Here is a 25,195-nt window from a genome sequence, read left to right on the forward strand (position 1 = left end):
ACGTATTCTCTAACCACCCTTTACTGTGTGCCAGGGCTGAGGGGACATTGGGAGTTACATCTGAGGAAGAACTGCGCTGTACTGGGTGGCAGCCTCATGGCGCCGGGGAGGCCTGAGTTTTATACCAAGGCCAGAATCCCTTGCCTGACCCCAAGATAGCTGCCACAGTGGCTCCTACCACGTTGCGCTACTACTCTGGAGGGAAAAAACAGACATCGACCAGAGCTCGAACCAATCCCCCAACCGGCCTACCCATCAGGATACTGAATCTATGAACTTACCTCTGACCGTGGAGAGCTAGCTTTTTGGCCGATGCCTGGTGGAGCTACCCGATAGCTAAAGAGGAGATGGGCTGTGGACTTCCCCCTTGGCTGTCACCTACCAAGCCGGACTTTGGGCAGACTTTCCTTCGTCTCTCCGTCACATTCTCCCTCCTACCCATTTACTCTACCCCCTTTCCCCCTCTATGCTCCATTTATCTCCTCCCCTATGCTTTTTACATGTTCTCATTGAGACCTAGCTATTTGGCCGATGCCCAGGGAGGGTACCTGATAACTATAGAGGAGATGGGCTGTGGACTTCCCCCCTCGGCAGTCACCTACCCAGCCGAACTTTGGGCAGACTCTCCGTCTCTCTATCCTATTTCCCTTCTACCCCTTTACCCTACCCCCTTTCCCTTCTAAGCTCCATTTATCTAGTCTTCTACGCTCTTGAAATGTTTTTCTAGTAACTGATGTAATTTTGTGGAGCCTTATGTAAAGCACTCGGATACCTCCGGGTCTAGCCAGCGCTATATAAAACTCAAATAAAACAAATGCATTTTGAATCAACTAAGAAGCTTACAATATTCGATTACTAGTTAGCTACTTATGGAACAGAAACACCAGGCTGCTATAAGTATGTTTTCTTAATCAATGAGAATTCTTCAAACTAGTCCAATTACTTAAGCACATTTCAAAATGTGATTTAAAGGAAAAACAAATGAAATTGTGCAAGCTCTTTATTATGGGTTTGGCTCTGGTTGAACTCTCGTATGATACCTTTCTGTTCTTGAAGTAGTTTGTGACATTGGGAAATTACCGATTTGATTGGTTTAAATGTGCTCGAGTCACCATTTGGCAGCCAGCCTTCGTGTTGATTTATGTACAAGCGTATTAGTAGAAGTGAAGCTCTGCTATGGCAGGGATCACAAGGATTTAATCTAGCCTCCCTTTTTCTATTTTTAGAAGTAAAGGGGCATCTACTACTTCCTCGATCAAGTAATGAGAGATGGATTTCAGCAACAACCGTGACCATATCCGCCTAAATAGAAAGGAAAAACCTTTTCTTCGTAGGAGTTGTGCTGTTCTGAGGAGTCTGGTTTTTGTCCACAGCTGGGAAACCCACCTGGACTTAAAGTCTGGGGACTACACTGGCACAGTTGGCCCACTTCAACTCGGGCTAGGGGGCACTGATGCAGTAGTGCTTTCCGGTGTCAGGTTTTTGGCAGTACGGTGTCCTCAAAGTTCTTTTGGGGGTTTCTGCAGGATGCAGGGGAGTAGCTCTGCTACTCCACTGGAGTTCCTGGGACTTGGTTGAAGGCTAGAAGTCTTCCCAGGTTTTTGAAGGCATAGACTGCTGCTGGGTGAGTCACCTTTGGTGCAATTGTGGAGGAGAGCATACAGGCTGGTCTTCTGTTTTTGCTTTTACGACTCTTCAGCATCTATGTTCTTTCAGGTCGGCATGATCTGATTTGCTGGCGCCAGGCACTCCATACTAAATATAGGGGTGTTAGGAAATGTAGGGTAGTAGTCAATAGACTACATACCCCTGGAGTCACTACACCTCCTAAATGACCACTTCCTGTGGGAAATGTGCATAACTCTGTCCCAGAGTTCCCAATTCTGCAATCACAGAGATGGCAGACTCTGAAATGTTGTGTCCACATCAGGTAGCTCACCTTAGGGGTGGAGCTAGCCTTAGGGTGAACACATCTCTCTGACTACTAACTCTTCTGGTGCCAAATTAAATGGGCCCTGGTCGGGGAGGAGGACAGTCAGAGTGCATACCAAATGCAGCAGCCTCTTTGAAGCCCCCACCTTGGAATGCACATTTACAGGTCATCCTGCTGGAAGTGGGTCTGGACAACATTTACCGGAGCAAACTTTGTTTCTGACCTTGTGAGAGCAATGGCCCACACCTCTGGGAGTTAGAAACCAGTCTGTTGTGGCAGGCAGGCCAGGACCAGTCAGCCAGCCAGCATACTAGCAGCTGTTATGTTTTCAGGGGGCACATCTAAGGTGTCCTCTGGGTGCATGTATTAATAAATCTATCAATGGAATCATTAATGGCTTATTAATAAAAGATGGTTACCAAACGTCTTTGGTTTCAGTTAAGCCATCATGTAACTGGGGAGAACTCGTTTTTACCAGTGTCCAGCCCATGTACTTAAAATGGCTTCCCTAGTGACTTGTACTGGCACGAATGGTACTGGCCAGCACAGGGTCATATCTGATCATGCAGATAATGCTGACACATGCAGTACAGTGCATACGGCCATGGAGTTATAAGGCCTGCTGCTGTAGGGGTAAAGTACATATACTGTATGCAGTATCTGTAGCCATGGCACACTGTAGTGGGCCAGGTTGTGTTTTTACTTTTGTCTGCACCAAGACACGCAGCCTGCAATGGCAGTCAAGCATGAGTTAGGCGAGTGGTCCCTTAGGCTTAGCACAATACATGCGGCAGCCACGGGACACTATTCGGTACCCATACTGTATTTACTAGGGACTTATAGGGGTGCCACATGAATTGCCAATTGGGGGAACAATTATAAAGTTTAGGGAAAGAAAACTGGCACTGGGGACCTGGTTAGCAGGAACCCAGTGTACTTCTAGTCAAAATTTTATTGAATACCAAGCGAAAAGTGGGTGCGACCATGTCAGAAATTGGCACTTTCCTACAATAACCGTTATCATACACCACTGCATTCCCTCAGCAAAAAAGGGGAAGGTAATTAACCCAAAATAACAACTGTATCCAGGAAATATTTGTCTATATATTCTTGCAACGGTGCAAGGGCTTCAAAAGGATTTGGAGAAAGTCTTCTGACAGTCACAATCTAAATACAAAACAGCTATAACAAATCTTCACGGGCTCTGCAGGGCAGCTCAGGCGTCTTTTTCCCCATTCAAAATCTCCAATGCCCAAAACTTCCCCAAGACTCTCTTCAACGTGGTCAAGGAACTCTGACCCTAACAAAACATTTCCAGGTACCTCGCTATCACCCTCAAGATGCGAAGAACTGGCCCACTTTGTCAAAAAGGTGGCGGACATTGAACACCATATGGCAAAGGGTCAAATGGAAGAAAAGCAGGCTACTCTATTTGCTCCCAACACCAATGCATGGGAGCACGTTCCAATAGGAAAAAAATAATACCCTGAACAAGTCTCCTAAAATGAAGTCGTTGTCTCTTCTGGACACCCCTCATTTTTTGTTTGACTATGTTACAGTCGATTAAATCAGGCTCTCAGCAAGATCCCCTCCCACCGACTTAGCTCCACCTCATGGGCCCTCATCTACTACAACTGGTGGTTAATTTTCTCAATTACTTTCTACATGTGGGTTATGTTTCATAGACATGGAAGCAGGTCATGATCTTACCGCTTTAAAAAAAGCGGTAACGACCCCCACCAACTGGTCGTACTTTAGACCAATTTTAATGCTGCCTGTCTTCTCCAAAAATTTGAAGAAACATGTGAATTTGCTACTAACCACTTTTGTGGAAGCCCAAAACTTCCTACACATCTCACAATCTGGTTTTATGGCTGGGCATAGCACTGAATTTGCCCTCTTAGGTATCATGGAACATCCAAGACCACTCCTGAATTAGGGTGGAACAGCCATGCTAATTTTCTTAGATGTCAGTTTGGTCTTCAACACTGTGTCCCATTCCATTATTGTAGAAATAACGGGGACACTAGGTCTTTAATAGAACAGCCTTAGCCTGGATGACCACCTCATTCCTGAAAGCTCGCACATTACAGGTTCTCTTGGCCAGTGGTAGGTCAAAGCAGTGTGATCTGACTTCAGGTGATGGGGGTCAAAAATAAAAGAAAACTGAGAAAGGGCATAAAGATGGGGACTAATACGACCGATCATCAACCGGGAGCCAGGTGGAGTGGCGCGGAGGGCATGGAAGATGGGTCCAAAGTACTTTTTCCCCAGCAGCTGAGACTACCATACAACGCATATTGAGACCTTTTGGGGGGCTTTTAAAGAGGACCTGTTTAGTTGTATTGAAATTACTTTGGAGCCTTTTAACTAAAATGACTTCAAGAGATTTACACCTAAAGAGCATGAGGGAGCCGACTCCAGCCAAGGTACTAGGAGCCCATTTGGGTATAAGTCATAACCAGGCTGAAGCACTTGAGGGAGCGCGACCTGTGGTTTCTTACCAGGTGAACCCTATGGGTAATTTAGATAATAGAGTCTCTAATAATCTTGAATCTGGTGTTTCTTTGATTCCTGGAGGGTCCCAAACACTGTCTGAACACTTAGCAGTTTCAGCGGAAAGAGAGAGGCATAGGCAGTCCTCACGAGGGCAGGGGAATAAATGTAGGCTTCACCTGCCCCCGGAGGCCACCCCTCTTACAGCTGTCCTAGTTGGGGCCCCTTATCTTAAAGATAGCGAATCTTCAGAAAAACTGATTAGCAAATTTTTCCATTGGTGTACAAGACTATCAGAGGGTGGGACCAAAGCAGCTTCACATATTATGGTGAGACGTGTGGGGTGGGTCGGCCAGGGTTTGAAGACAGTCAATGGAGATTGTATTGTGGTGAATTTTAATCAGCCTAATGTAGCCCCTTTACTTTTTGAAGAACATGGTGATGGTAGCCCAGGTGAAATTAGAACACTCCCTTTGGGCTTTTTTTTATCGCCCACCTAGGAAAAATGTAGATGTAAATTCTACATCCCAAGTTCAATCACACTGTAGAAAGACCACAGACCGGGTGGGTTCCCCAGGGGTCGCTTAGAGAATCCAATTTTAATAGTGAGAACACGAAAACACAAACTGTCAGATTGTCTACATCTGGGGTGGCCACAGGCTCTAGAATTACTGGAAACACATTAGAAATGACCAATAGATTTGCTCCTTTGAGCCCATAAGACTCCAATGATTGACTATCAAATTATACTCCTACATGAGGTCAGACCTATTGGAGTCAGTCTGGCTCCAGCAAGAGTGTATCAACACGAGAGGCAGAAATATGGACAGATACCCTGAAAATTTTAAGGTGGAATACAGCTGGCCTAAAAAATTAGTCTGATGATCCCTCGTGGCCTGGTTTAGTGAAGGAATAGGACATATTGGGGCTCCAGGAAATATGGGATTTAGAAAACAGATTTTGGCTGAATGGTTACACCTCTTTTACAGAGGTTGCGCAAACATCAGCTACAGGTCAGGCGAAGGGTGGCTTGCTCACACTGATCTCCCTAAAAATCAAAGGAAGTTATTGTAAATTAGATACAGAATCAGTGAACTATCTAGCGGTTGAGATTAATCCAGCACATGCGCCGAGGCTTCTTAATAATTTTTTTAATTCTTTTGATATGTTACGGATCAATGAACATTTATGTACGCTTAGTCACTTCTTACAGGCCTATAGAGATAAACAAACAGCTCCGTTCTCGATTATTTTACTGGGCGATTTTAACATTCATCTTTGTCAAAAAAAGTGCCAGGTGTTTGATGAACTTGGTCCAGGTGGTAATGCAGAGACCCACTTCGAACACTCTACACAAGGGGGATACTTAGAGGACACTCAGATTCTGGGTTGGTACTCCCAAACAGGAGAGACTAAGGGGTGGGTATTGCTACTTGCAAAGGTAGGGGTCTGTAGCACAATTTTAGCTCCCTACGTAAAGGAATATGTGGTACAATGGTCGCATTTTAGTGATCACAACCCTATGCATATTAGTCTAAGGGGTTGTGTAAACACCACAGGGGGAGAGGGGGGTGGGGGGGGGAGGGAGATTAGGGCCCTTGATCCCATATTGAGAACAAGAGATCAAGGGCGGAGATTGAAATGGGTCAAGGTGGTACCAAACCTCTTTTTGACCAACATGTTAAATCTTGTAGGCACAGAGATGGCTCTCTGTTTAGATAGCACCCAAGGAGGAGAGGCAACTGTTGAGCTTTTGAGAAGATTTGTAAACAGGTAGATAGTGCCCTCTCCCTACCTATAAAAGAAGGTGTTCAATAGGCAGCGCGTGGTGGTTTGATTGCAACGGCCGGAACTTATTACTCGCCCTGAAGCAAATATCCAGGACAGAAATAGAATAGTTATGCTAAGGACGGAGTACAAGCGGGCACTACGTAATCGCAAATCTGAAATTAAAAAGAGGCTTGGGACGATCTATTGTCTGTAGATGTGCTCAATAATAGTGCGAAATTTTGGGAGATTGTTAACAGACCCTTCTTTTCTGACTTGGGGACTAACATAGTGGAGTGTAACATTCCTGAAGAGCTTCGGTTCTCCCATTTTAAATATATCTATGGGGAGCAACTTGATCAGGCGAATGCAGGCACTACCTGCCCTATTGCTGCTTTTAGTATAACTTTCTCTGCACAAGAGGTGGCTGTGGCTATAGCCCAAATGTCTTGTAATAAAGCACCGGGCTCAGATGGGGTCCCAGCTGATCTTTTTAGGTTAGATATTAATTGATGGTCAAAATTACTGGCAAATCATGGTCAACATCTATTATTGTCCCTGTATTTAAAAAAGGCGACTGGGGGATCCAAGGTGCTACAGGCCAATATCGCTGATCGATTCCACCGTCAAGTTGTTGGGGAGAGTGGTCCTCAGCAGACTGACAGGGTGGATTGACGAGCGGGATGTCCCGTCAGACCTCCAATATGGTTTTAGAAAAGGCAGAGGAACCATGGATCAGAGTCTTAACCTCTACCTTTTGATAGGGAAATATACAATGGCCACTCCATTTCCCTCCGGGGAAGGAATGTCACTGCATTTAATTATGCAGATGACATTCAGCTTGTCTTCAATCTCGACTCCTCGGATGAAGCGGCCCAAGACTTTCAGTCCACCCTTTGCCACATCAGTAATTGGATGGGCGCTCACCATCTTAAACTTAACCCCGACAAGACGGAGCTTGTTCTTAGAGGCCCATCCATTCCCTGGAATTCCACCTTCTGGCCCCTTTCCCTCAGCCCCTCTCCTTGCCCTGCTGACAAGGTGAAAAGCCTGGGGGTTTACATCTCCCATGATCTCTCAATGAAGCACCAGGTCAGTGCCACTGTGTCCTCCTGCTTTTTCCAGCTTAGGAAGATCCGGAAAATAGCCCATTTTCTGACCACCGAAGCCCTCACCTTGGCACTGCTGGCATTAGTCATCTCCCGGATCGACTATGCCAACGCCCTGTATGCAGGCATCCCACAATATCAAATCAAAAGATTACAGCTGATACAGAATCAGGCAGCTCGCCTGATCTACCATCAACCTAAACATCACCACGTCCGCCCTCTGCTCAAAGCCCTTCATTGGCTTCCTGTATCGGAGCGTTGCAAGTTCAAACTAGGCTGCTTGACCCACAAATCTCTGGCCGGCATCGGTCCCTCCTTCATCTCCTCCCTTCTGCACCCTTACCCTCCCTCCAGGCACCTCCGATCTTCTCACCATGCGCTCCTCCAGACGCCTAGGTTCAGGCGCAAAAAACACGGAGGTCTCAGATTCTCTTTCCTGGCCCCCTCATTCTGGAACTCTCTCCCGCTGAAACTTAGACTCTCTCCTTCCTACCCTCACTTTAGGTCTCTCCTCAAAACTCACCTCTTCCGCAGCATCTACACATAAGCACTTCTCACCTCCCCCTTATGCCTCTTACCGAATAAGTGAACAGCGCCAAGAAACCGTCCGGTGTAAGCCGCGCTTTATAAGAATTTTTTACATTACATTACATTACAAGAAAGGGACCTTACATCTCGCCTTTATGGACCTTTCCTCTGAGTTTGACCGGGTGAACAGGTCTAAGTTCTGGGATATATTATTAGAAATGGGGATGGATTAGACTGTTGTATATTTTTTGGCGGACCTGCACAGGGACCTTACGGCGGCAGTAAAGTTTGACCAAAAGGGTAATCTTACGCAGAACCTAGCTGTCACTAAATGAGTTAGACAAGGCTGCATCCTGGCGCCCTTATTTGCCCTTTATATTAACCATCTTGAACCAGCCTTAGCAAGAACTGCTAAGGATATTCCCCATTTAAGGAACTGACGGATTCCAGCATTGCTTTACGCAGATGAAGCAGCATTATTAGCACGTACAGCCGTCGGGCTATGGCATTTGTTGACCGCCTTCACAAATTTCATGGGCTCATTAGACTTAAATGTTAACCTGGAAAATGTCACATCATGAGCCCGAGAGGAAAGTCAAAGGTAGCCAAAACGCTTTACCGTGGAGGGACCGAACTAACTAGAATACACACATTCCCGTACCTGGTCGTCTTATTTGATGATAGGTGTTCATGGGTTGCGCAAAGGAGGGAGAAGACAATTGCTATGGCTAGATCAACAGGGGCGGTTCTTGACTTCTCCCGGAGGTTGGGTGCCAAGCTCTTGCAGGCCTTGTTGAATATTTATAAGGCCAGAGCATTGCTATAGTGAAGTATGGCTCTGAAATATGGGGCTATAATGACTGCCCAGAGCTCAAAATTGTTGAAAATAAGTTTCTAAGAAGCCTGCTCTCCGTCCCTCAATCCACATCCTCGGATACAATTAATCAAGGTGGGTCTCGGTTAGGTTTCTGATCTGATTAGAATGTCTCCCGTTCTCAAATGGATCTCGATCTGGTTTAATCCTGATTTAGTGTTAAGTAAACAGATCATACGAGATTGCATGGCTCTAGATAGGGCAAGTAGTATACCATGGTTGAGACATTGGAAAATCACAGCGGAGTGGTTAGGTCGACTAAACTGGTTTGATAGCCCAGAAAATATATGTAAAAAAGATCTTGTGTGGGCCAAGACCTCATTTCTGCGCATAGCAACATCGGAAAGATAGGCCTTGGAATTATTGAAACCCAGTGTCCGTGCCCACCAGCTCCTAAAAAAGTCCTATTTTATGGAGCCTTACTTGGATACTGTTACCAAGTCCCAACATCGTTTTTTTTTTACGCTATTTAGGTTTAACTATTTAAATTTTTTTCTGGCTGATCCTTTAAGCTGGGCCAAGTTAGAAGGCCTGGGTCCACGCTATTGCGATTGTTTTTCGAAGCAACATACTATGCATTTGGTCTTATTCTGCGACTTTTATTGACCTATTCGCAGGCGTTATATTCTGCCAGTTTTAAAAAAGAAAGGGTTTTTGCAGGCGAGACCAGCTCTTTTATACCTGCAATTGCTGAGCAATCCTTGGGAAACTTTCAGTATTGCGAGCTTTTTAGTAGCAGCAGTTAGAGCAAGGAAAAAAAGGAAGAAGCAACTGAAATGGGTTTATGTGTCCTGATCCTTTTATGTATTTTTTTGCCCTATTGCACATAAAATGTTTATATTGGTTTTTTTTTACTGTTCAAAAATCTTTATTGCATAAAGATAGATGACATACAATCTCAAATGGGGCAGCCTGCCCTTTCAATGCAATTACTCTTATAAACTCGTATCCCATATTGCTCCCTTCCCGCTTCCCCATCCCTTCTCCCTGCCCCAACAACCCCCTCCCCTCACACTCGGGATAGCAAAGCCCATCAAGTCAGCCGAATTGTTGAGTCAATATTCAGAAGTCCACTAGCCAAGCGAGAAAATGTCTGGGTCCTATGGCCAGAAAGTGTTTGTGCGGCGTTTGTATCAGGTCATCCATCAATCCCAACAGGGCCCTGAGGGGAGACAGATATAGCGATGTGTCTACCATGCTAGTTAACCCTGCAAAGACTTCCTCCCAGAATGCAGCCACGCGAGGGCATCTCCAGGCCAAATGCATAAAGCCCACCCCTCCCATACCACATCTCAGACATCTGTCGTCCTCTCTAAGGTGTATCCTATGCAGCTGCTCCGGGGGTATGATATAGTCGGTGAAGGAACTTGTAAAGTACCAGTCAAAGCCTGCAATTACCAGATATGGCTTCCGTTTGAAGACAGGCCGCCTCCCACTGCTCATCCGTCAGGGGGCTGTCTAGGCCCGCATCCCACTCCCGGCGGGCCCGAACAGAGTGAGCAAGGGGGGCGCAACGCACCCGTTTATATAGCATAGAAACATGTGTAGGGGCCTCGGGTTGCAACATTAAATGTAATGACGTAAATGTCTCTGGTTCCTGCAGGAACTCCGGAGTTAGGGCTTTGACACTTTGCCGAAGGCGCGTGTACAGAAACACCTCCATGAAAGAGTACGCCTGATCCCCAAAAACTGGTCTTTCGAGGGGAATTTCCCTCCCAACTTCAGCCTGTCAAGCACCTGTTGGCAAATTTTTTCACCCGTGACAGACAACCGCGGGCAGTGGCGCAGGAGCACTCTAGGGGAGTACATCAGCTGTATACGCTCCACGTTTTCGAACCAGTTCCACACTCGGACTGTGCAGTCCACTGTGGAGGGATCGTACCGCACCCTAGAGGGCGTATAACAATACTCAGATGTCAGGACAGGGGTCATGTATCTGTCCTCAACTGCAAGGTGAGGCATATACGGAGGTGGGTGAAACCAGTATATCACAAAGTGTGCCTGCGCATTATAATATTACTGCTCGAAGTTAGGGACATCAAACCCTCCAATTCGATACGGCAACATGAGTGTATTTAATTTCAGCCGTGCTTGCTTACCCCCCCCCAAATAAGGCGCACCAACTGTGAATGGAGAAGGATAAGTGTGGCTCAATGATTAGAGCGGCAGACCCTGATGCAGAGGTCTAGCCCAGGACCAGGGTTCAATTCCCCGCCTCGGCGGGTCTTGTGCTCAAAATTCCACGGACCTGATAATTCTCGCCTCGGTGCCTATTTCAATTATGGAGTCCCACTTTGCAACTCTGGGCAATAGCTTGCTTAATCTCCACAACGGCCCCCACAACGCTAAGGATGCCTGGCCTCCACCTTGTGGGTGCCCAGGAGTGGACGCCTCACAGGGAAAGCCAGGATGGGTTCCACAGCGGTATTCGTACGAGCGCCTTGAGACCTTGCGGGTGAGTAGTGCGCTATACAAGTATCAATTTACATTTACATGGAGCGAATGAAAAAAAGAATGCTCCCGGGTGATATGGAATGTTTATGAATAAATATAAGAACTTCGGAAGTATGTTAATTTTAATCAATGATATCCTCCCTGCCATCGAAAGGGGTAGTCTGATCCACTTGGAGATATTATCGGTCGCCTTATCCATTGCCTGTCCGTAATTAAGCCTCAATAGGGCGTCCAAGATCCCTGGTGACCTTGAATGCCCAGATATTTAAAATCCTCTGTCTCCCATGTCAGGGAGTAATCCAGTTGATGTGGTCGAGTGTGGTCGGTCAAGGGGAATACCGCCAACTTGCTCTAGTTTATTTGCTCACCAGCCACTGCCCCGAATTTAGTGATTTCCCTCAGAATTGGGTTTCAATTATCTTGTGGCTTGTGAACATACAACATTATGTCGTCGGCATAGAGCGACACTAGCAGCTGCCTTGCCGGGTATATGAGGTTCCTGTGGTTATGGTGCTGTCGCAGCTTCGCAGCAAGGGGCTCTATCGCTAAGGCGAATAAGACTGGGGAGAGTGGGCACCCTTGCCTCGTGCCCATGGCAACCGGAAAGCTCGCAGACCTGGAGCCGTTAAGTAGGTCTCTGGCACATGGCTGAGTGTATAGTAGCCGAATCCAATTGACAAAAGAAAAGGGCATCCCCATATAGAGCAGTACCCCCATCAGGTAGTCCCATTCTACAGAGTTGAACGCTTTGGTGGCGTCCAAAAAGACCGCCACCGCCGCGCTCTTAGGGTCTATGTCTAGCAGGACCGCTTAGAGTGTTCGTACATTATGAGCTGTCGCCCGATGGGGCACGAAGCCCGCCTGGTCAGGTAATGCTAGTTTTTGTAGGAGCAAATTAAGCCGCGTTGCCAGTACTTTGGCTAGGATTTTTGTGTCACTATTGAGAAGTGATAGAGGCCTATATGAGTCACACAGTAGCTGTGTGTTGCCGGGTTTTAACAGTGACATCTGTGCCGCCCTCATGGTGGCCGGCTGGCAACCCTCTTCCAGAGCCTCAAAGAACACTGCTTTAAGTATGGGTGCAAGGGTAGACACAAAGGTCTTGTACGTCTATAGGAAGACCATCAGACCCCGGTGCTTTCCCGGACGACATGGTCATGATGGCCTCCGTAATCTCATCGACTTCCAGGTCAAGCGCTAAGAACTTGCGCTGTGTGTCCCCAAGCCACGCCAATGCTCTATCTTCCAGATAGCCTTAAAGGTCCAATGGGGCGACCTTCTGCGAAGTGTATAGCTTTGTATAAAATCCCACCAGGATATCCATTTGGTCTGGGAGATCCCTCACACACATCCCTGGTCGTCTTGCAATTCCATTACATAGTTCTGAAACCTGGGGGCCCGTATCGCGCCAGCAAGTGCCTACCCTGTCTATCTCCCTCCCCATACACCCGGCCACATGATGTTTCCCTTGGAATTTGCTCTCCCTATCCGCTGCATCCTCATATTCAGATATTTTCTTTCTCAGTGTAGCACGCAGTTCCCCAGAGTCACCCCCAGCCCCTATTTCACTTTCCAGTATTTTCAGTTCCACTTCTAGTTTTTGCAAATCCCGTCTGAGGTCCCGAAGTATAAACCCCCCTTTGGCAATGCACCACCCACTGACTGTCACCTTAAATGCCTCCCACACAGTCGTTAGGCTGGCCACAGACAATGTTCCTTGTAAAAAAGTCATTAATGTCTTGTTCCAACTCCGCTTTGAACACTGCATCATGCAGGTGACGTGGATTCAATCGCCAACCCAGAAGGGGGAAGATCCACCGGGGGGTTCAGTGTCACTATTACTGGGGAGTGATCCGAGTGCGTGCGGGCCAGATGCAATGCTTTGCCTATCCAATGTACCATACCCCTTGCTACCAGCACATAGTCTAATCTAGCCTGTGTTGTGCACTGCAGAGTGGTGCTTTCCTTCTCTCCTAGCAGGGTGTAGGTGCAGCCACGAGTCTAGTAAGTAACCTGACTCCAAAATGTCCTGAAATGTGGGATAGTGTAATGTGCTGCTACTGCATGGGAACGGTCACATTTAGGATCTATTATCCACCCCATATCACATAGGTGATTCCCAACGTGCTAAGCTTGCTCCTTAGTATAAGAAGGGAGTGTACGTCATCTATATTAGGGCCGTAATAATTCGCAATCACAACGTCATGAGAGTTCAGCCTCCCCCAAAGTAAGCAGTATCTGCCCTCAGGGTCAGGGTCAGGGTCTATTCCTCCCAGAACAAATCTCACCCCCTTCCTGACAAGGATAGCAACCCCCCCAGAGTAACTGGAGTAGGAAGCGAAGCATCTGTGAGAGGCCCAGCGTGGGGCAAACTGAGAAGTCCCTCCATGGGGGAGGTGTGTCTCCTGTAACAGGGCAATATGGACTTGATGGCGCTCTAAATAACTCAATACCTGCCTCCGCTTCGTTGGGTCATTGAGTCCCCTAACATTCCATGTCATTACATTCAGGTCATTCTGAATACCAGTACTATGGGCCGTGTTTCATACATTTGCCCCATCTGTTTACACTACTTCAAGCACAGAAACCATTTACCAGCTACACAGGTATCATAGACAGTATTCTTGAACTTTTGTATTTTGGATTAATTTAGATATTACTATTCTAGTCTATGTCCTGAGGCCCCACATCTTAGTATTTTCAACCAGATGAGACGATATTCCACATGGGTTTGCATATGTATGGAATCACTGTGTTTATTGATTTAATGATTTGTCTTGTTACAATATATCATTGGTCTGAAAACTTTTTTTATATATATTTTTTTTATACTTATCACACATCATTTGCTCGTGTCTTAGGTACTCTGTTACTGTGTCCTTCATCTGATAAGAACATCCCTCGGTTGCTTTTGACCAGTAAGTCATGAACATATCTATGTTAAATCAATGTCCATGTTATATAATGCCATCGTGCTAATTATTTAAGAACCACATCTTTGGCTAGTAAGCTATGATCACCAAATACCAGTATCCTACATTGAAGTTATGTCAAGGTCAAAGTTCCAAATATGTTATATAGAGAGTGGCCTCATCTAATGTGTTTTTTACATCTCTCGGTATTTGAGCTATATCAATGTTGTTGCTATTAATATATCTTGTATAGAGAGGCCAATCATCTGTTCTCTCGAGATATTAATTCTGTAGAGTGAGTACTGCACAATTTTCTGGTTTAAATATATTGTTATTGTTAGTGAGTTTTTATATCGCGCCTAATCACCTGCAGGTCTCTAAGCGCCTGGAAAGATGGTAACAGACAATAACTTAGCAGGATGAAAGCTGAGGTCATAGCAGATTATACTGTGCTCATGCTTTTGCGGAACAGAAATGTTTTTAGACTCTTCCTGAATCGTAATAGATTCCCTTCCCGGCGCAGCACCTCAGGCAGCCTGTTCCATAGCTGAGGAACTTGCACTGAAAAGGCTCTCCCTCCCTTGGTCACTAACCTGTAGCGAGGGCAGACCAGTAATTGGGAGTCTGAGGATCGAAGTGTTCTCATATGTCTATTATATGACAAAACAGACACAAGATATACAGGTTAGACCTTCTATATTTCTAGGTTAAAGGCTACATTATAATGTATAAATAAATGTTTATTGTTACTGTAAAATGTAATAGACATGTTTTAGATATACGCATTTCTCCAACGCAAATTTCCCCAGAGCTATGTTTGTAATAAATCCTCTTTTTATATGTAATTACAGATTGTAACTTGCGGCTCCTGAAGAAGGCGTTTTCGCCGAAACGCGCGTCGAGTAATTTGTGCCTATATTTTATATTGTAGACACTATTAGGTTTATGTTGGTGTCTTTTTATCTATAAAAAGTGTATATGGTGTCATTTTATGTAATTGTGTGTCATATAACTTGAACTACCCGTTCTTTATATGATTTTTAATATGTCAATTAAAATCATGATTTATTTTTATTAATGTTTTTTCTTATATTGTTTGCCTACTCCTAGTTCTATTTGGTTCCATTATCTGTAGTCTGTCATTCAGATTGCCTAGGAAGTTTTTGTACACATACCTCGTTTACCCTGCCCTAGGAGTCTTTAGCTATCACTACCCAGGGGGTCCTTGTTTTCTCACACCATGTTTCATACACAACTTCATCAGTCTATTGCTATAATCATACCCGCCCTGCTCAATCCCTCTGTGTGCCTGTGCCCCCCCTCCCCCCTCCTACCCTCACAGGCTCCCCCAACTTGTCAGGAATGTCCCTCCCTCCCCCTCCAGTCATCCAACTCAATAACATCCATTCACACTCCCACACCCCGATTTCAAACTCTAAATCAGGGGATTGCCCACCAGAGGGGACCGCTAGGGGCTCCCGCACTTTCACTCTACCGTTCTATTTCACTCATTTGGTCCCCAGAGACATCGGAGTACTCCATGACGGGACGACGGCGAGTGCCCAGGCGGCAATACCAGTCTCAACCTTTAAACAAACGATGAACATACATCACCAATTCGGAACAGCAGTTAGAGTCTACAGTTCAGGATTACAATTGCCCTCTGCCACAGGAGCACACCGTCAGCCAGGGTCCGACAGGGGCGAGTGGGATCTGGATCGTCTTCGGGTGGCTTCTTCCCTTAGTTCGGGGCTACGGTCCCGCTTCAGATATTCTTCAACTTGCTGGAGAGAGTTGAAGAGGTGCTGATTCCCCCGATGGCTGATCTTCAATCTCGCAGGGTAGAGCATGGCGTATGTGATCTCTTTGGCATGTACCACTGCAAACTTTCGGTGGGCTTCCTGCACTGCCTGTGTGAAGTCAGGGTGAAAAGCCAAAATGGTGTTGTCATAGCGCACTCCCCCCTTTCTCTCGGGCCAGACGAAACACAGTGTCCCGATCGCGATAATTTAAAAAAAATCGCACTATCACTGGCCCAGGTGGAGGTCGCGCCGCCAAGGATCTGTGCGCCCTCTCAATAGTCATGTGGGCGGGAAACGAGTCTTCGCCAAATAATTCCCCCCACAGACATTCCATGAAGTCCTCCAGCCTGCCAGTATTGGTCGCTTCAGCAAGGCCTAGTATTCTCAAGTTGTTCCTTTCGGGAACGGGCCTCCAACTCCTCATTTTTATCTGCAATGACTTTCAACAGCTTATCCATCTGTAGCATGTGTTGCTTTGTGGTGCCTGCCCATCTTCCATGGTCGACACTCCGCGTTCCGCCTCCTTCAGTCGTTCCTCGTGCTGATCCAGTTTCTTCACCACCTTGTCCAGACGGCTATTCATTGCATCCATTTTGGAGTCAATGGAGGTGAGGCTCTGTTGCATGCCTACCAGGAGCGCTTTCCAATCCTCATTGCGCGCCTCTGGGGGATCTGGGTCAGTCCGATCTCTGGAGCTGGAGCCAACTGTCTTTCTGGCATCAAAGGATAGCTTTGCCTGCTTGGGCTCAGTACGGCCCATGATGTGCTGCCAGTGGGGCCAGAGCAAGCCCCGCGTGGAAATACAGTGGAGACCGCAGTAGGGGGTTCTCCTTCGTTCTTGCCGCCTTCCTCCACAATCCATGTCAGCGCCACAGGTCCGTGATTCACCGCTCACTATTCCGGGTCCCAGGGCGGCAGCCGATCAGCAACACCACAGCGCGGTCTCCCATACACCAAGGCCAGCTTCAGCTACCACATGACAAGCAGGCGCTGCCCCAACCATTCGCCATCCATGGATGCGCCGCAGCAGCTCCAACTCAAAATGGCGCCCGGCAGCGCCTGTGTCCTCAGCGTCGCTGCCTTAATTAGTATCCTCTGCCCGCTAGGGTTCCCAGCAGTAATCCACTTCTGCAGGTCCTTCTGCTTAAGCAAAATGTCTCCTCTGCCTCCTCCAAGTGTGTAGTGCCCCAGTGCTCCGCTTCAAGGACTAGGCCACAGGCCGTCTGCATCGCCTCTCATGCCACTCTCGGCGCAACGTTTCTCGTAATTGCCCCACCAGTGGTAGCACTCACAGCAGCGGATTAGCCGTCGAGGATTAGTCCTCCCCGGGCCGTTCCTCCACGTGTTTCCCAGCTCACAGTACTCACGGCAGCAACGTGGTCGGGACTCTGGATCCCTGGCCTCGCGTAGTTTTGAGCCGCCAGCCGACGCTCCAGCACAGTCGCCGCCTCGCCTCCAACAACTGCTGCTGCTGCTCACCGCTCCGCCCAGAGCGTCGGATAGCCTTCAGAGTTGGCCTACGGCAGCAATTAACGTTCCCCTGCCCATCAGATCTTCGCTAATTAGTCCTGCAAGTATGGGGGTTATGTGCAATAAACCGCCCGGGTCGGCGGGAGCCGAACTACAGCGCAGCCATTAAGGTCAAGCGCCACCTAGCGCCTATGTTTTTATATTGTTTGTATTTTATAGTGATATTTGTAGATTAGGAATTGCAGCAATGTTCTATTTATGGATGATTTTATGTAATAATTCTTTTTAATCTTGTTATGTTGAGGAGTGTTTTTTAAAATACTGTTATAGTTTTTAATAATAACCGAATAAACTATTTGACGGACTGACTGACTTCAGGTGTTTCAAGGGCTCAGCCCTAAGCCCAATGTTATTCAATGTCTACAATCGCCCTCTGGGAGATGTGGTCGAAAGCTGTGTCCTAACCCGGTTTTCTTAAGCAGATGACACACAAATATTTTTTTCCTTGTCATCTACACAGGGCTACAAACTTGGGGACCTTAAGTTTGAGTTGATGTTCATCCAAGTGGAAATCTGACTCCAACACAAGTAATGGTCTAAATCCTCGCCACAGGGGTCCACAGCATTGGCCGGAGTCCCTTGGGGTCTCCCCCAACTTACCTCTTACGGTAAAGAACCTTGGCTTGTGCTGGACAAGAGTCTCCGTGAAACATCAGGTGGTGAAGGTGGCCTCCACCTGCTTCCCATTGCTGAAGTGGTTGAAGTAAGAGTTACTTACCTTCGCTAACAACGTATCTGGTAGATTCCTTAATGCCGAATTATCTCTAGGCGTGAGACTGGATCTGGAAACTTTTTTGCCACAGCATCCCTGCGCGCCGGGGGCGGGGCGACATCACACAACTCCGCTCAGGGGTCGTCCGCGCATGTAATGTCAGCAAGGTCACATAAGCCCCACTCGGGCATGCCTACGTCAGTTTTCTTGGAAAAGTAAGTAACTCGTACATCTAAACGAGACTACTAGACGCAGATTCCTTCACTTAGAATAGATACCCTAGCAAAACCCACGGTGAAGGAGGGTCTGCGAAAGGATCCCACCAGTCTGGACAGAACAGAAATCCCACAGGGAACCAGACCTGTAGACCAGGGAAGCAACATCGTCCCTACCAGGCAAGTGGACCCCCCACAAGCCAATGCCAGCAGCCCCAGAAGCGATGTAGGAGGGAGAAGGAAGAGTGGAGGCCCACACATTCACAACAGAGGAACCTAGGGCAAGGCCGGAGGGACCGAAGCACCCCACTCCACCCCCAGGGCAACAAAGCCTCCACTCAACGCCAGGACAGGCAGAGGAACAAGAAGAAGCCGCCGCTCAGAGGGTCCAAGGAAACCAAGGAAAGAGGCGAGCCCAGCCAGAGCGGTAGCTACGACCATAAGCTGCCAGTAGCATAAGGGACACTGAAGCATCTCCGCTCTCAGCACAAGAGCAGGAGGGAGAGGAAATAGCTGGACCTACTACACAAGGGCCAAACACACAACCTCAAGAAGCAATAGCAACATACAGAAACGCCATGGAGAATAGGCACCCGAAGGCAACCAGCACTCCCAGCAGAGCATAGCTGTACAGCAGCTACCACTACCCCCACACAGGGCAAAGTAAGTCCCAAAACACGGGAACCCTCTTTGGAAGAACTTCCACAGCAGAGGAGAAAGCAAAGAGTCACAGAAAAAAAAACGCCCAGCAGAAGGCTTTACATTAGCCCAAAGAAAAACAGAAGGACTAATCACAGGGCCAAGTCTAACTATTCCAGAAAAAATAAACACAGGCAACAAGGGCCGTCTAGCAGCCAACAATGCCAAAGTCCAAGCAAGGAGGACTCAATGCCCAGCAAATACCATCTATAGCCAGGGCATACAAAAATCCCAAACCCAGCTTAACTCAGCAGTCACTGTGGAGTGGAATGAGGAGTAGGAGGCGGACGGAGCCCCGAAAGGAACATCTGGATGGCCGAATCAGCCGGGGCATGGAACAACAAGCTGCTATCAAACGGAAGATCAATGAGCCGCTCCCAAATATTCTCAGGAAACATGCATCCCGAAGCCAAGCATGGCGACGGAGGGCAAATGTGTAAGCCATAGCCCGGCCCAACACCTCCGAGATGTCCGGAGCAGAGAATAAACGCCGCCAGCTCCCACCATCCAAAGCATGATGCCGCAAGTCCACCTGAATAGTTTCCTGTGAAGCCGCAGATCCCGGCGACTCAGCAGAGTCCCACAAACAAGAGGAGGCCCTCCCCAATACGCACAAGGTGTTAAGGGCCGGCAGGGCAGCACTGGTTGAGGCGAACATGCTGCACCCACAAGAGTCCAGCCAACAGGCCTCCCGGGACGACAGAGCCAACAGTGGCAGCAAAGAGGTGAAAGCTGTCCTCAAAAGTAGACTGGCAGCAGAGGGGTGGAGGAAGAGGCACGCCGGGTCACGTGGCGCCGGAAGGTGTTGAGGCACTGGATCCGCTGAGGCAGGACGCCTCCAAGCCCCAGTCAGGGAAGAAAGGAGCTAACCCTCAAAGGGGAGTAAGATCTCCCTCCCACCAGAGCCCTGGTGGAGAACCTCCAAGAGATGGTCCGCCGGAAAATGAGCAATCGGGTTCCCTATGCGCAGAATGCCCACAGCCGGGGACACCGCGTGAGCGAAGGCCGCACCCACCTCCGTAGAGCCTCGCAGAGAAGAAAGCAGCTCCTCCGTGGGTGACAGCTGTAGACTAAGGCGGCTGTCCCCGAAGCCACGCGGGACGGGCAAAGGCCAGACCTGGAAGCCCCAAGGCACTGAAGAATGGGGGACCTGCCGCTGCTCCGACGAGCACCTCTGCCTCAGAAAAGGCGGGGAGCCACCCTTCAAAAAAGACACCACACGGTGGCCAGTCTCCGAGGAAAAGGACACCAATACGCAGTCAGCCTCCAGAGAAGAGGGAGCACCCAATGACTAATCCGCGGCACGACCTCTGTGTGGAGCCAAGGAGTACGCACCCTGAGGTAGGATGCCAGCACCATCCGGCACCGAAGGGGAGACCGGATAGAGCTCCTCCGAGCCACACCGCACCGGGGACCAGAGTGAGGTCGGAGCCGAAGTGGCCAAGGGGCGGTGCCGGGACGGCGCAGACTCCACCTCCGCCAGGGCAGGGGCCTGTGTGGAGGGACGAGAGGGACCGGGGGAGTGACCCGAAGTCCTCCGCCAGCCTCGGCCCAAAATGTTGCAGAGGCAGTCCAGCGACCCATGCGGTGTCGCCCAGGACGAATCCACATGCCAATCTCCCTGAGATGATGCAGCGGCCCGCGGAGAGGAACGAGAAGGGCCCGGAGGGGGACGAGGAGTCCCCACCCCACCTCGACCAACAACGGGATGAGGAGAGGTCACGACCCCTGTGGCGCTGCCCAAAGCAGACACCGGCGCCGTCAGCTCAGCCTTGGACGAGGCCTTTGCCTGCCCAGTAGGCAGAGCGGGGTTTGGGGATGCGACCAGAGCCCCGGCGACCTCCTGCGACACCACAGGGACTCCCACGGGAGTTTGCGGCGAGGCAGAGACGCCGTGGCCTGAAGGAGGGACCGCACCCAAACAGAACCACATGCTCCAAGCCTGGATCCGAACCAGCCGGTGCCAGTGGGGACGGCCGGTGCAGAGGGCCCCGCACGAGGCAAGGGATCTGTTGACGCCCCAGGAGGGGAAGAAGGAGAAGACGCCAGAGAGGCCCCAAAGCTGCCGCGTATGTCTCCACCTGGACTCTCGACACCCCATCACCGGGAAACGGTGGATAGGAGGCTGACACCTGGGACCACATCACCCGCGGAGAGTCCAGGCCCCAGAAGGACGAACACCAGCCCCGGGTGACAAACTGCAACACTTACCCGCCGAAGAGTGACGCTCTCGCGACATCGGGGAAGGACGAAGACGACCATGGCCGTATCTGAAGCAGTCTGCCGCAGCTGATCGAGGTCGACCTGGAGAGACGCACTGATAACAGTTTCATTCGGCACTCACGCCGCGACTTCGGCTTCAACTGTTGACACGCCTTGTGAGAAAGTGCCATCTTTCTTGCATTGGTATGCCCCCACTTTTTTCTGATCTGCTGATGTACTTTGACTGAGTGTGCACTGGGTTCCTGCCAACCAGGTACCCAGGACCTGTGGTTCTTCCTTAAAACTGTGTTGAAACTAAAATTCCAATTGGCATTTCTGGCCACCTGCCAGCCCCTAGTAAATGGTACCCTAGGTACCAAAGGCATGGTGACCAGAGAAGACCCCTGAGGACTGCAGCACCTACTGTGCCAGCCCCAGGGGCCCTGTACCCTGGCACCCACACACTGCCTTTGCAGGCGGAGTGCTTAAGTACAGAACTAAACAAAGAGTCGACATGGCACACATCCCTGTGTGCCATGCCCACAGAACCCACTGCCCTGGCATACTTCAGTCACCCCTCTAGCTGGGTGCCCTATGCCAGAGGTGTGGGCACAGGTGCAGGAGCCCTGTGCCCCTACAGTACCATTCCTGAGCACTGTAAGTGTAGTGATGCCATTAAGAGTATATGGTGATTGGAGGTGGTCATTACGAACTTCACAGCACCATAAAGGCTACACTGAATACTGACAAGTTTGGTACCAACCTTCTCAGCACATTAAACCTGCACTGATGCCAGTGTGGGATTTAATGTAAAATGCACCAGAGGGCATCTTAGAGATGCCCCCTGAAACCCTAACCTACAATCCACGTCTGGGCTGAGTGGCTGCAGAGGCTGCCACACAGCAAACATGTCGCTGGACCCCTGGGTGGAGAGCCCCCTGATCTCCTGGGCCAGCAACAATGCACATCCTGGGCGAGGTGCTAGGTCTCCTCCCCCAAGATGGGCAGGGGGACGCTTCAAAGGCATGCCACCTTGTGTGCTTCCCCAGACCATTTGCTATACCCAGCAACTGGCCCCCACCAGTCCTGACCCATACACTGGCGGGAAAAACTAAGTCAGGAAGGGGGGGTTGTGCCAGTCTGTGCCAGCACGACCCCGGGCTCCGGCCATCTTGTAGCTGGGGAGCCCTGCCCAATCACATCTAGGCTCCAGCTCCCCTCCTACAGGAGAGGAGCAGGCTAGGGGGTGTACCCACCCCAGGACAGGAACCCATTGGTCCCGGTCCTTGCCCTACCTGCAATGCCCTAAATTCAGTATTTAGGGGCTCCCTGAGCCTTCTTTCCTTAGATCCCGATAAGAAAAGAAGAAAGAAGATCAAGAAGACCCGCCGTGCAGTTGCTAACAACAGAACAACTGACTTGGCCCCAGCCCTACCGGCCTGTCGATCCTGGAACCTGCTCCTGCCTAATCCCGGTGACTACTGCGGACAGCAACCTTGGGACACCCAGAGGACCTGCCTGCCTTGACCCTCTTCAAGCCTGGGACTCCCATCAGCAGAGACTCTGCTGCAACAACACCCCTGGTGCCAGCCAGGAAGCTCCGGACCAACGCACTCTGCACCTGCCGAGCCCGGCCCGTGCCAGAGTGATCCAGGACCAAGAGGACGTCCCCCCGGCGCCTGGGACCCGAAGTCCAGTGCCCAAAGACTCTCCTCGACGACCCCGGCGACGCCTGCAGCCTCAGGACAGAGGACCCCTCCGACCGCTACCAGCAGGGGGTAAAATTTCCCGACCCCCAAAGACAACCCTGCACCCGGCGCCCCAAGGCACCCTGTGCCCAACTCCTGGGTGTCTACCTATCATCCAAGATCCCAACACCCCTCGAAGTGTTGGTCGCTCCAGAAGATCCTTCGTCCCCGAGCCTGTAGTCTTTGTTCCCTTTTCATGTTCCTCATTGAATAACATTGAGTGCCCGACGGCTCAAAAGCACCCTGCACCCAGCCACCAGAGTGCCCCTGGCAGTGCAACCTGTACTCTATCCTACTTCCCCATTTGCCCTGAGCAAGTGACCAGGAGCCGAGCTCCCCCAGCAGCGTAGCCTGCTAGCCAGCAGCCACCAACCGGAGGCCCCTTTCACACATTGGGCCTAACTACCTCTGCACCCAGCCGTCCCTGTGCCGCTGGGGGTGAACCAACTGTACTTACCTGACCCTGGGTGACCCCTGAGTCTATGCCCAGAACCCTAACTTCACCAGCCAAGTACTCACCTGGAAACCGATATCTCACTTACCTGCCATTGGATAACATTGACTGGTTTGACTCGAAAAATCTTCTAAGTGTGAAGTTTTGGAAACTATAAATATTCATATAAAATCACCCGAATTCCGAAGTACACACCTGTGATCAGGGGAGAAGCCAGTACTGTACCTTTTAGCCCAGTACTGAACCGCACATGTAATCCTTACCGGGTTTACTAGTAATCTGTATTTTCTCCATAGGAATCAATTGTCTGCTTTTCTATTAAATTTCTTGACTACTTTTAAAAACTTGAAATATTCTTTAAAAATCATATGAAACACTGAAACACAATTAACTACCTGTTTTAAGTTGAGACCCCAGTGCTGGACTTCGAGCCCAGTTGTCATATGGTTACTGCGTTTCTATATATTGTGTTAAGTTAGCATGAGTTTATTAAATGTTTAAACGACATTTTCCTTCGGCTTCAGTTTGCACACGACACCTAATTGTTATTGTAGCTTTCAACCTAGACGAAAGATGTGATTTATTTGAGAATAATATGTTATTGCTCTGATATCAGTCGTGCCTGGTACAACTGTCTGCACACTGAGAACTACATCCTCTAAGAATAACCTAACACAAGGTTGCTGAAAGCCTGATCCTCGCACTACATTAGACATAACACAAATAATGTTGCTGCCAACATTTGGGCTCTACGCGGGTTTAAGATAGAGTTACAGGGAATGAATCAACACACTTGATGCTTCGCATGCAGAGAGCTGGTAGCTGTTGATGTGATCTCCTCCTACTGAGAATTAGAGGTATGGGCCCGCCCTGCTAGAACCCAAATGAGACCTTCTTAGATATAATATAATATGCTAAATAGGGTGCGCGAAATAGAGGTGATACAGATTTCTATAGATTTTGCATTATAATATGCTATCACCGTTCGCTTATTATGGACTAGTGACTATGCTGCTAACTCTGGTTTTTATAATATGTATGTTTATATTATATAAGATACTGCGTTTGAGAACTTTGCATTGAAAAATAAACATTTTAAACTTGCACGTGTGTTCTTTGCCTCCCGGTTTCGGTTTGTAATGATTATATAACGAATGTGTTCCACGATACCCGAGGTACCCTAAGTTCATGTTCTAGATTGTCTAAGTCATTGGTAAGTTATTACTACCGATGAGACACTGTAGCTAGCTTGGTAAGGGGATTTCTGAAACTAAGGTGAGTTTTGGGTCACCCTAACTCACCCAGGTTCTAGTTCTCTGTGCACAGTTCTGTGGGAGAACGGAAACCTTGCTACATGGCGCCCATACATTGTTGGCCTTATATCATGACACTCGAGTAGTAGATCATTCAAACATTAACACCTTCATTCCCGTTTCTGGAAAACGGTGGTGTTGGACAAACCTACCTATTTTTGAAATAGGTCTTTTCAAGCTTGATTCTTACTAAAACGGTTTCTTTGAATTACTACCCAGTTGTGCTACAAAGTAGTCGTTGTTTTTTCATCTTCCAGTGCTATCATGGCACAAGCCGTGGACATCCCGCAGCATAGTCGCATTCCGGTGCGTGACCACTTGCGGGCTTATAATGTCCCTGTGGAAGGCTTGGCTGTTCTAGTGGCGAGTGCGGAACATGCTTACCCATACGAACTGTTTTATTCGTGGGTGACATTTCCGGCGGTGAACGCTAATTCTGGTGTTTTC

General features: G+C 48.8%; 1 protein-coding gene across 2 annotated transcripts in view; it reads right to left on the reverse strand.

Annotated features, from left to right (window-relative positions):
• Positions 1-25,195, reverse strand: part of NOL9 (nucleolar protein 9) — a 180,786-nt gene that overhangs the window by 45,695 nt on the left and 109,896 nt on the right. The window lies entirely within an intron of this gene.

This window comes from Lissotriton vulgaris, chromosome 5 (assembly GCF_964263255.1).
Source record: "Lissotriton vulgaris chromosome 5, aLisVul1.2, whole genome shotgun sequence".
Lineage (NCBI taxonomy): Eukaryota > Metazoa > Chordata > Amphibia > Caudata > Salamandridae > Lissotriton > Lissotriton vulgaris.